Source organism: Ovis canadensis, chromosome 25, assembly GCF_042477335.2.
Source record: "Ovis canadensis isolate MfBH-ARS-UI-01 breed Bighorn chromosome 25, ARS-UI_OviCan_v2, whole genome shotgun sequence".
Classification (NCBI taxonomy): domain Eukaryota; kingdom Metazoa; phylum Chordata; class Mammalia; order Artiodactyla; family Bovidae; genus Ovis; species Ovis canadensis.
The window spans coordinates 63,260,880-63,273,325 of NC_091269.1; the positions used below are offsets into that span (position 1 = coordinate 63,260,880).

Consider the following 12,446-nt stretch of genomic DNA (forward strand, 5'->3'; position numbering starts at 1 on the left):
GCGGCGCGGGGAGGGGCGGCGCCGGGGGCGGAACCGGGGGCGGAGCCGGGGGCGGTGCGGGGAGGGGCGGTGCCGGGGGCGGAACCGGGGGGCGGAGCCGGGGGCGGTGCGGGGAGGGGCGGAGCCGGGGCGGCGCGGGGAGGGGCGGTGCCGGCAGCGCGGAGGCCGGGCGAGCGCGGAGCCAACCGCGGAGAGGCCGCTGCTGCCGGCGGGCCGAGCGCGCGTCGGAGGGAAGCGGGGTCGGGCACAGAGCCCTTACGGACCCCGAGGCTGCCCTCAGGTAGGCGGACCCCAGAAACAGAGTTCCCCAAAGTGGACGTTTTCCGGGCGCCTTCCTCCTGCCGGCGGGAGGGGCGGATGAGCTCAGCCGTGTCTGTGGCGGAGACTCGGAGGTTAGGGGAGAGGGCGCCCGACCGACGGGCCTGTGACCGCCCGCACCCCTTCCCCGGCCGCGTCCCGCCCTCCTGAACACCCTCCGCCCGCCCCGCAAGGGCGGTGAGTCGCCTCCGCCAACTGAATCCTCTGCAGGAAAGTTCTCTGTACCCATCCGCGCTGGGCGCGCACCTGGACCAGTGAAGGAACGTTACAAGGCCGGGCAATCCCCAAGCCTGCATCCCAGGCTCACCTGATGCGCCCCCGAAATGCTTCACACACGGCCTGAAGGCAGGTGTTTCTTGAGTAACTGAACCTTCCTTACTGTCAGAGTATTTTTCAAAGTAAAAGTCTTCCCCACTAAAGAGGAGCTTGTGTGTCCATGGGGTAGATGAGATCGGAAGGGTTAGGCTTGGGGTCAGAGTCAGAGTCCGGGTCAAAGTCAGGCACTTTCACCATTCCACAGTCAACGTCTGTTCCTGGGATGACAGATCCAAGGCCGTGTCCGCGCCCCTCCACTGCTCTTGTCCGGGCTGGAGTTCTCAGAACCGCACTGCCTCTCAGGCTGATCAGAGGTAACAGAGCTCACTTGGGCAGACGCACCCCCTCGACGAGGGAGGCCGAGGTGTAAACAGGGAAGATCTAATGATCCCAGGGCAAAGGGGGCAGATGTGGGAATAACGCAGAAGTAGCGTGAACCACAAATGTTCTTTGCTGTTACAGAAAATCAGGCGGTCCCAAACACCCACAGCTGCGGCTGGTGTGCCTGAGGCAATGATGGAAGGTGTCCAGTAAATAAACACCAAGGACCTCCAAGATACTCGGAGCGAGGCATCGATGCCTGAAGGGACACTCGTGTGCTGACCCGTGCATAGACGTGTCTGAAAGTGTCATCTCATCCTGCCCACATCTGTGCTCAGTCCCCACAAGTCTGCACTGTACCTCCAGCTCCAACCATCACCACGTGGATCACAAACCCTCTGCTTGGCGTAACAGGAACTTGGCAGAGGCTTCATTCTGGGAGCCCTGGCTTAGTGCAGGGTGCCAGGACATGGCCACTTTGGAGCGGGTCTGCTCGGCCTATGGGTGCCATCCATACACTAAGCCAGGTCCCAACTCGTGTTCCAAATCCACGTCCTTCCCCAGGAGCTGTAGGCCCAAGTGTTTCAGTCCTCAGGCAGGTTGTGGTTCTGCCCCGGGAGCTCAGCCCCAGAACCGTGGGGGATACTGGTCTCTCACTTTCGCACAAAGGCCACAATGCCTCTGGCTGGCGTGATGCCCAGATTCTGCCCCTCAGACACATGTGTGGCAGCCCTGCCCCCAGCACCTCCCATCCGGCCTGCCTATGACAGCAAGGTCTTTGAACAGAGAATTGAGTTAAATGAGGCCATTCAGGTGGGCCCTGATCCAATAGACCCGGTGTCCTTGTGGGAAGAGGAGGTCAGGACATAGGGACCCACACACACAGGGTGGCCAAGCGAGGACACGGGCAGGAGACGGCTGTCCACAGGCCAAGGGGAGAGGCCTCAGGGGGACCGGTGCTGCCCACACCTGGGTCTTGGGTTCCAGCCTCCAGGACGGGAGACGGGAAATGTCTGTTGTTCGCACTACATCCATAACACTCTGTTACGGCCGCCTGATGGGCAAATGCAACTGCAGCCCCAGACTTAACCCCAGATGGCAGGAGTGAGCGGCAAGCAGGGGCCACTTGGCTGACCTGCCTGTGGGGTCGCTGAACTGCAAAGAGGGTGATGGTCTCCAGCACCTTCCCTCTGAATGCCAGCCGTGTGGTACCTCCAGTGTGGACACCAACTTCTCTGTCATTTAAAACCTCCATCGCTGCCTTGATACTTCTCAGGGTGACAGCTATGCTTCTCTCCATCTTGTCTTTCTTTTTCCAAAATGGAGCTAAAAACACACCAGCTGAGAGCTGGGCTCCCCTCCTCTTGCTACCGTTCAGTTGCTAAGTCACATCGACTCTTTGCAGGGACAGTTGAACCAATTCTACACATTCTAACGGGAATGGGGCCCCAGGGACAGAGTGGGCTGCACCCCACGATGGGGCAGCTCCAAGTACGAGTGACACAGATGTCATTACTCGTAAACCCCAGTCAACGGGCAGCAGCACCTGATGGATGAGCGGAAACAAGCCAGGATCGTCTCAGAGGCCCAAACAGGCCCTAATTGGCAGAAAACCCCAGGCAGAGCGACCGCAGGGCCACAGGCCTGCTCCAACCCGGACGTCAAGCCCTGCCTTCAGTGAGGTAAAGAGTAAAGTCAGAGGAACTTTTCAGAGCAGGAAGCAAAGGACACTCCCTCAGAGATGAATCTGGAGAGAACCTGAGAAAAAGTCAACCAGCACGTGAGTGAAACACAGAAGAGGCAAACCTCCCAGATGAAAGAGAGAGAAAAATGGTTAAAATGCCAAAAAGTGGCACCAGAACATGCATTTCACCCTCAACTATCATCAGAACTTGTGTGGGGTCTTGTTACACATGGTCAGGTGGGCGTGTCTGTGATTAAGTGAGAAACACCTCCCACTGGTTCATCCACTTCACCGTGAGGTTTGGTGACACCATGGAGCTGGGAGTGGCAGGGTCATAGGACAGCTGTCCCCGGATTTCAGAGTCACGGTCAGCAGGAGTGTGAGCAGGGGCTGGGTACCTAGGGGTAATGTGGGGTCCTCAGCGGGAGACACAGGAGTGGATGAGCCACCCCGCGAGGGAGACAGTCAGACAGTGATGGGTCAGGGCGGCCTGGTGCCCCGCAGGGGATGCAGGTGAGGGAGGGGGCGGCCCGGAGTGGGGGACCAGGCCCCCCTGACATCCCCGGGGTGCAGGGTGAAGGCCTGGCCCTGGAGTCTTGGCAGGTGGGAGGGTCCAGTAGGGAAGGATGGGCCGAGGGTGGCTGGATTAGAGGAAGGCGGGGTGGGGCGGGGTGTGGGGAGGGGTGGGCAGGCGTGGGGAGTGTGGGGGCGTGGGGAGAGCTACAGGAAGGAGGGTGGTGGGTTGGCCCTGGGTTGAGGCGAGGAGGCCCCTCGGGTCCCCCCCAAGCCCGGCGTCTGCAGTCTGTGGGGAAGAGTGTCCCGAGGCCACTTTTCATCTCCTCACCGTGGATGGAGAGGGCCTCCTCATTGCGGACAGAGCGGGCCTTCTCTCCGCTGATGGACACCTCCTCTGTGACCTTCCAGTTGGTCAGCAGCTTAATTTGGGAAACACCACCACCAACCCACAGTCACCACTTTTTAACCCACGCTTGGAATTGGAGCATCGATTTCATGTAGGTCACAGCAGCGCCAACACCCACAGGCTCAGTCAGGAAGTGTCCTGACTCGAGAGGCAGAGGCCTGTCAGCCGTGAAGCACGTGTAACCCTGTAACGAGCCAGCCCTGCACATGCACCTCTCCCAGGTCCTTCCTGATGCCAGTGCCCTTGACCTTCACTTACCCGCCTTCCCATCTAGCAATGCTGATTGGTCCACTTCAGGGCTTTCAGGAGAAATGCCCCTGGAGGTGATATTTTCGGTTTGGGTCGCTTTCATGCCTATTTGGGCTTCCCTGGTGGCTCAGCTGGTAAAGAATCCGCCTGTAATGTGGGACACCTGGATTCGATCCCCTGGTTGGGAAGATCTCTTGGAGAAGGAAAAGCAACCCACCCCAGTACTCTTGCCTGGAGAATTCCATGGAGTGGAACAGGCTGCAGTCCATGGAAATGCAGAGTCAGACATGACTGTAGGACTTTCCCTTTCACTTTCATGCCTATTTACCAGGGTGGGTGGAGACCTGAAGATTATTCTTTGTTCCTCAGTCTTGGACAAACCCTCAAAACCCCCATACTAGGCTTCAGTAAAGCTCTCCAGTAAAACTATGAAGATTTCATATGACTCATATGTGAAGCCATCATTCCTACTGAAACCTGGTGCCATGTAACAATTCCATACCCTGAAATTTCTAATTGAAACTCCAATTAAAGTGTCAAGACTTTTAACGGCAGAACCACTGCTTTGCTTGGAAGCTGAAGGGGGAGGGAAAACTAATTGCATTAAAGCGAAGGGCCCCCAAATGCAGACAGCACTATTCTCTCAGTGGGTTGGCTGAGGCTGTTTGTCAACATAAACTGAAAACCATTCAACAGTCATCATTACGCTGCCTGCCGCCAGGAAGCAGACAGGTATAGCCGACCACTCTCACATTCTATGGACTGTGAGCAGCCCAGATGCTGTTACACGGGTGCCCAGAACACTTCCAGGAGACATTTGGCTGTTTGGAGGTCAGTGACCTATCAGTCTAGCTGGATTCCCCCATGGTGGGGCCAGGAGCCACACCAGACGATTGGTGCCCAGACAGCACCACCTCCAGGAATTTCCAGGCTGCTGAAGACCCTGCATCACAGCATTCTTCCCCTCTGGCCAACCTTGTTGTGGTGACAAAGCAAAAGGCTGCACAGTGTGGGTTCAGGACACTGAGATGCAGCCCCTGGTTTTGCAGGAAAGTATCAACTGCATGTGATGCTCAGAGGAAAAGCTACCGCAACTTAGAGTTCGTGTCAAGGTCCTGCCTGCAACACCTGTACCCAAAGAGCAGGGTGTGTGGTGGGCTTACACAGTGGGGGGCACAGTCGCCACATTTCACATGACACATACAGGAACCCGGAAGAACACATGAACCACGTAAACGTGCATTAGGGACACACTCACTTTACTTCTGTTGATTCAGCTCAGTTCAGTCAGTCGTGTTTGACTCTGCAACCCCAGGGACTGCAGCACGCCAGGCTTCCCTGTCCATCACCAACTCTCGGAGCTTAGTTAAACTCATGTCCATTGAGTCGGTGATGCCGTCCAACCATCTCATCCTCTGCCATCCCCTTCTCCTCCTGCCTTCAATCTTTCCCAGCATCAGGGTCTTTTCCAATGAGTCAGTTCTTCACATGAGGTGGCCAAAGTATTGGAGCTTCAGCTTCAGCATCAGTCCTTCCAATGAATATTCAGGACTGATTTCCTTTAGGATGGACTGGTTTGGTCTCCTTGCTGTTCAAGGGATTCTCAAGAGTCTTCTCCAACACCACAGTTCAAAAGCATCAATTCTTCGGCGCTCAGCTTTCTTTATGGTCCAACTCTCACATCGATACATGACTACTGGAAAAATCATAGCTTTGATGATTAGACTTTATCAAAATTAAAATCTTTGCTCATCAAATCACTGCTCTGACTGCAGATATATATAATTCTCAAAAACATATTTGACAAAGAACTGACACCTAGAATAAATAACATCAAAATTCAGTAATACAAACCACTCAAGAAAAATAATGGTGAAAACACCTGAACAAACACCAAGCCAAGTGCTGGGAAATAAGCACATGAAAAAACTCTCAGCAGACCAGCCACAGGGAGTCAAGCGTGAATACCACACAACAGGAAGAACAGCAGGATTTACACAGCTGACAGCGCCGGCGGGGACAGTGAAGACAAGCCGGGGGGAATGCCCAGCAGCTCCAGAAAACTAAGCCGGTGCCGCCCCTGCAGCCCAGACCCCCAGGGGCAACGGAAACAGACGTTTTCAGGAAGAGAAGAGGCATAGCAGACGCTCAGCAGCCAGACATCCCGCTGCAGAGGAGCCCGCAGGCAGGAGGGGTGGAGAACAGGGAGTGTTCACAGAGGTCCCTCCTGTCCCCACCGCACAGGTGAGTCTCGACAGGTGAGCCTGTCACGCATCCTGTCCTGTGAGGCCACGGGCAGGCCAGCCCTTGGTGGAGACATGTCAGACCCACGATTGCATCAGGGAAATAGCAGGGGACCTGGAGGGGCCCCGGGAACCTTGTCTCTGCAGGGTCCGTCCCACACTGTTCGGGGTAGCCCGTGTCAAAGCTCCACGAGTGCTCAAGCACTCACTGTGTGTGAGCTCTGCTCCAGAAGGAGAAACTCTGTGAATGGGCATCGACCTAGGGTGGGCGGAGGATAAAATTGGGGAAGTGAAGACAGGCGACTGGTGAGATCTAACTGGCAGTTCCTAGTGGGTCGGACAGGTGTTCACTGTAAAATGCATTCTGTTTGCAATACATCTGGCGTTTTCTTCCCTTTTAATTCTTCCCCACTTCTTCCCAACATTTCTCTGGAAAGCGCATGTGCCTTCTTAAGTGAGAGCTGAAACAGGCATGAAGAGAAAGGCCCAGCATTCATCCAGTGTTGTTTCTAAGGGGCCCTGTGTCAACAGAGGCATCTGGCTGTGGACTCACAGCTGAATCCAGGTCCCCAGCTGTATCACCAACACCAGTGATGTCCCCTGCCTGCCATGGTTGGGCGTGATGAGGCCACAGTGCTTCATCTAACACGTGACCAGCTCAGGGGTCAGCACCTGTGGTGCAGTCAGAGAGGAGATACACCCCCATGGACCTAAGGTGGGAATGGGAAGGAAAGCTATTCAGAATTAAGATATAGAAGCAGAATTAGGACTGAAAACAGTAAACATTCAAACTTAAAAGGTTGCTTGTCAGCCTGTAAAGAAACATCGTTTGATCTGCAGGTCTGTGGTGCAGATCTGACTTGCTTGGGGCTCCACTGGCCACAGAAATGGGGATGGTCTCCAGACTGAGTCTGCGTTTGACGTGGGTGGCTGCACCGTCGGCTTGAAACCCCAGAGAAGTGAGCTCTGACAGCCCATCTGCCTGGGACCCGACGAGCCTGAGAGTCGTGTCTCATCCCCTCCCATGTCCTGGAATCTGTGTGGAGCTTCAGTTCTCTTCCGTTGTGGCTGAGACACATTTTGAACGTTTTTTAAAGTTTTACGACTCATTTTCCACCAGGTTGTCCTGTGCCTTCTGTTTTGCTCCAAGAGAGAATTACTTTGTTTGTATGCGGCTGATTTTGCCAAATCCTGACTATGTTCTAGCTGGACCAATCTAAGTGGAGGCTGGAGGACCCAGAAGTCGGGTGGGGGGGCCTGTCTGGAAAAGGAACCCTTCCTCACTGGCTTAAAGCTGGAAAGACCCTGCTGCCAGGAAGCATGCCCGAAGGTGAACTCATCACAGAGAAGGCGTCTGCTCCAGAGCACAGAGCCAGGCTGCGAGCCTGGGAGCGGGAGGGTGAGCCCTGGGGGAGGGGGCTCTGCCCAGCCCCGGGGGTCTGCGGGTGCTGTTCACCCCAGCGCTGGAGGCCTGGGCATTCAAGGGGCCACCCCCCGGGAGGGCCTCCCCAGTGCACCCAACCCTCGCCCAACAAGGACCCCTCCCCTCCCCCTCTGCATTCTGGTCCCTGCTATTAGGGTGGGCGGCCCCAGGCCCCAGAGCCCCACCCCACCTGCACACATCCTCCCCAGGTGCCCAAGCTTCCCCACCTCAGGGTCAGGCCCCTCCTCTGCCCAGCGCCATGGGCTCTGCTGGGAGGGCCACCGCGCAGATGCTCAGGGCCACTCCTGACCTGTTCCTCAGTGAGGAGTGACCGATGGGGCCACTGCCGCTCCAGCTCTCTGCACCACCTGGTCTTGGGCAATCAGTCCCTCCACCATCTCAGACACCTTTGGAGATACTGGGTGGTTCCTGACTGGACCAAACAGAACGTGCCACCAAGTTCAAAACCAGAGCGATGAGAACTGGCATCACCCAGCCCTCCCTCCCTCCCAGGGAGCATCTTGGAATCATCCCTGCAAGGCTGGGCCCCGCCCTCTGATCACTGCAGACCACACTTTCTCGTGTCTTCTGCAGCCCCCAAACGTGAGAACATTTCTTCCCCTCCCTCGGCATTTCTCCCTGTGCCCCGGGGAGCCCCTCACCATGGCCGCTCTTCTCTGGGTGGGCTTACGGTCTGCCTGCCTCCCCACCACCCCCGACAAAACAGGCCGAGCCGGCAGGAGCCTGAGGGTCGAAGTGGCAGCAAATGACTCTGCTGCTGTTGCCCTTTGTGATATCTCTTCTCTCAAGGCAGGGAGTGCTCAGCTGCTAGAATTTAGGCCGTGTGCTTATAAAGCATTACTTGTCAGAAACACGGTGTGGTCAGGGAGAATAACCCTTGAGGCACCGCCCATCTGTGACTGCAGACCACCCCGCAGCACGAGTAGCAGAGACAAGCAGCTCTGTGCTCCAGACGCTGATGCCGACCTTAAATGTGGAAGGAAAGGAACCGATGCTTTTAAGGGCCAGTCATGAACTAGGCCAATCAACAGGGTGATTATTATTAAAATATTCATAATATGGATACTTTAATATGAATCTAGAAGTTGCAGCTCTAGTAATTTAAACACGTTGGATACAATAAGCACATCAAGAAGTCTCTGAAAAAGAGTTAGACATGCACACCCTCTGCCCATCCAACCACCCTCTTCCCTCTACCTACCACCCACCCATCTGCCCACCTGCCCACTCGCCCACCCAGCGAGCCAGCCACACATCTGCCCACCCATCCACCCAGCCAGCCACCCACCCATCTACCTACCCGCCCACCCAGCCAGCCAGCCAGGCACCCACCTACCCACCTATCCACCTGCCCACCCACCTGCCCCCCCTGCCCGCCTGCCCGCCCGCCTGCCCACCCTCCCCTTGCCTGGATCCCTGCCCACCTGAAAGTGCCAGGTGCACAAGAATGATGACTCAATGCAATACAATGATGTCTGGGGAATCTGGGGAATCTGGGGGAAGGGTTTCCTGGAATTACTTGTACTATTTTGCAAACATTTTTTGTAACTCTAATTATTTTAAAGTTGAACGATTTTTAACAAGCCCTAGAAGCTCACAGCCTCAAGCAGGAGGGCTCCGGTCCACGCCACCCCCGGCCCCTGTCTGGATGCCACAGTCTGAACAGGGGTAGCGGGGCCAGACCTGAAGAGTCAGTGTGGCCACCGCGGCCAACACACCAGTCATCACCAGAACTCCCACCCCAGAGAGCGGCCTACGGCTACTCTGCCACCTGGTGCCCAGGACAGCAGGTGACAGTCGGTGAGGGGCCGTGTGGACCCCAAGCGCTGAGGCCTCTCCTTTCAGAGCAGCTGTCAGAGGCCCACCTTCTGGGCGGAGGTGACCCCTTGGCCCCCAGTCCCCGAGGTCAGGGGTGCTGCACCCTCCACCTCTGCCAGGCCCGGCTAGATCCCACCTGCTCCCTGCTCCTTGACTTTGACCCTGACCTCTCTGCTCCCCTGGTATCTCTCCGCCTGTGTCACGGCAGGTCCTGGACACCTCACATGGCCATCCCTACCACGCACACATTTGCTGCAAAAAACATTTTCCTGGAGCAATAATAACATGTCGGCTTCCAATCCTCCCAGATAAGACCCTGAGCTGAGGGCACGGTGTCTGGGCTGGGCGGGCTGTCCTGGAGAGACGCACAGACGGCCGCTGTGATGCTCCCGGGGCTCCGGGGACCCTGCACACGGCTCCCGCAGACCGTCCATCCCCAGGACACGAGCACACCGTCCCAGACAGAGAGCTGGCCACATGAGACACAGAAAGCAGAGTAAGGGGGCCTTCCCGCAGATGCAGGGCGGTGGGCGCCTGGACCGCCACCCACAAACGCAGGGCCTCCTCCTCCTGCGGGACTCTCACTGCCCCTCCACTCCCGGAATGATCCAGCATCCCTGGAGCAAGGATTCCCAAACACCAGCTCAAGGTCAGGTCGGCCACCCCGGCACATGGCACTTCGAGAATTCCGGAGTTGCCTGCAGCAAGAGAGCAGGAGCAGAGGGAGACAGGTGTCTGAAGGGCAGAGTCAGCTTCCATGTGTTGCAATTCGACATTTGAAGCTCAGCTCTTCAGGACACGCGTACAGGACCGTAATCCACAGAATTCAACGTGCAGTTTCACAAGGTTAAGCCTGGAGCCCATGATAGACTGCGGACCTCCTCTCTCAGAGACAGTGTTTCCTCTAATTCCATTCCTTTTCCTGTAACTATTGTTATTTCTCCCAGGGCTTGCTTTCCTTGTTGCCTGTGACTGCGATGGTCAGCTTTACCTTTTCTATTAACTTCTGTGTCTCCCCAAAGCTTTGTTTCTATGCATCATTTCATTTTCTGTTAAAAGCAAGCCGTATTACAGGTGATACATCTCACACACGGACGTGACCCAGCCTCACCGCTGTCTCAGGTGCCCTTAGGGAGGCCCTGAGGGTCTCCAGCCAGCGTTTTGGACCCCCGGCGCCCCTGGCTCTCACTGTCCCCCCGCCAGCCCGGCTCCTCAGCAGTCCCTGTGTTGCTCTGACGGGAACCAACCCTCCTGGGAAGCGGCGAAGGTCAGGCCCCGATCTACAGCCGTGCAACCCTGCGGGGAATACACTGGGCCCCCCCGGAGCCAGCACGCATGTGTGTGTGCGTGTGTGCACAAGTTCACTGCAGAACGCAGGCGCGAAAACAAAGGCCGGCCTCCCGCAGCTGAGAGAGCTGCCGAATGGGCCAATGAGCAGGCGCCCTTTCAGAGGGCCCTAAGGCCGCCCCTGGGGGCCTCCGCTCTGACGGAGCAGATGGTGGGCGGGCCCCCAGCAAGCACCGCCCACAGCAGCTGGTGGAGTCCCCAGACAGACAGCTAGACCGACAGCTGCTGCTGCTGCGTCGCTTCAGTCGTGTCCAACTCTGTGCGACCCCACAGACGGCAGCCCACCAGGCTCCCCTGTCCCTGGGATTCTCCAGGCAAGAACACTGGAGTGGGTTGCCATTTCCTTCTCCAATGCATAAAAGTGAAAAGTGAAAGTGAAGTCTCTCAGCTGTGTCCGACTCTTCAAGACCCCGTGGAATGCAGCCCACCAGGCTCTTCCGTCCATGAGATTTTCCAGGCAAGAGTACTGGAGTTGGGTGCCATCGCTACCAACCCTTAAATCCCGCTAAAGCAAGGCCCAGCCCTCGGCTGCCTCTACGCCAATTAAGGCTTTTTCAGAAAAGTGTTTTCTTTACCAGCAGCTTCTCTCCACGCGCAGGGCTGTGGGGCTGCTGCTCCCTGCTTGGAACTTCGAGGGAGACCCGCACCCTGGGGCTCGTCCGTCTGCCTATCCATCCAAGCTTCTGGAACAGCCCTGGCTTCAACCTGGTGATGTCAAATCTCACAACCTGGAGGTGGAAAGTACCGTCATAGTGAATGTTCTAGAACCCCAGGGTCCAGTTTGCTGTTTCCCAGGCTTTCTGTCTTGAAATTCACTTGTCTCTATTATTTCAATAAAGCAGCTCACCATTGTCATAAACCACCGAGTCTAATATTGCAGAAATATTGTTCAATATAAAAGAAAAATTTAATGTCTTCCGTTACTATCTGGTCCATAGTTTCAAAGAAATCAGAGACCTATTTTACAGTAATCTAAACAGGCATCTCAGTTATGACTTTGCTGGCATTGGGACTTAATTTTGGGAAATAACTAAAAACTATAATAAAATGTGATTTTTCCGTGATTGAAATTGAATAAAGTTTGAAATCTTACAACCAAATCACCACACAAGGGCCACACAGGCATTTAGGCTCAGTTCTTTACAAGCCAGATCGAAGAGGGAAAGCTGTTAAATCGGAGGATAAAATAAAGCCCCTCAGACTTGCTGCAGGTTTAACTATGTTGATCCGCATGATGCTTCCTGCTGAAACAGCGTCAGGTCAGTAAAGCAACAATGACTGTAACTGGGCTGATCCTTCTGGGGAGCTAGTGACCAGCAGACGACTGCCCGCACCTCCCGCCCTCACACCGCGGCGTCTGGAAACCAGCCCGCTTTCCAGCCTCTGCGGCTCCGGGGCTGCTGTTCAATAATGCTTAAAGGTTCCTGGCTGTGTCACAGATTTGCACAGCAACTTCCTTCTGGAGCTTCTGCCATCTCGGTAAGAGTCTCCCCTCAGGAGCCAGTCTGCTGGGCTCTTTCTGTTAAATCCCCGGGAGCTCTTTTCCCCTCGGACGCTGTCACTGAGCCTGGACCTGCCTCAGGCTGCCCGCTCTGGCAGTAGCTCAAGCGCATGCATCCGTGGGGCCGTGGGGACTCTGAGCCAGGGAGGCAGAGGGCTGCAGGCTCAGAACACACACGGCTTTTGTCTGCCCTCCAGCGTGATGGCTGCACTCATGCCATGCCAGCCACAAGTCAGCACGTGAGTTCTTTTCAGCCATTTGGTGAGTGTGCCGTGGTGAGTGTG

The 12,446-nt window shown here is 56.1% G+C and overlaps 2 long non-coding RNA genes across 3 annotated transcripts; both read left to right on the top strand.

The window, feature by feature from the left end:
* Positions 1-147: 147 nt before the first annotated feature.
* LOC138430287 (uncharacterized) lies at positions 148-4,238 on the top strand. Of its 2 annotated transcripts, XR_011253091.1 has the most exons (3): positions 150-663; positions 839-947; positions 1,096-4,238. It is a non-coding gene; the product is annotated as an uncharacterized lncRNA (long non-coding RNA). The 2 variants fall into 2 exon arrangements; XR_011253090.1 differs by having other exon boundaries at positions 148-947.
* Positions 4,239-4,355: 117 nt separating this feature from the next.
* LOC138430289 (uncharacterized) lies at positions 4,356-7,168 on the top strand. Its single transcript, XR_011253093.1, has 2 exons — positions 4,356-6,053; positions 6,893-7,168. It is a non-coding gene; the product is annotated as an uncharacterized lncRNA (long non-coding RNA).
* The last annotated feature ends 5,278 nt before the right edge of the window (positions 7,169-12,446 follow it).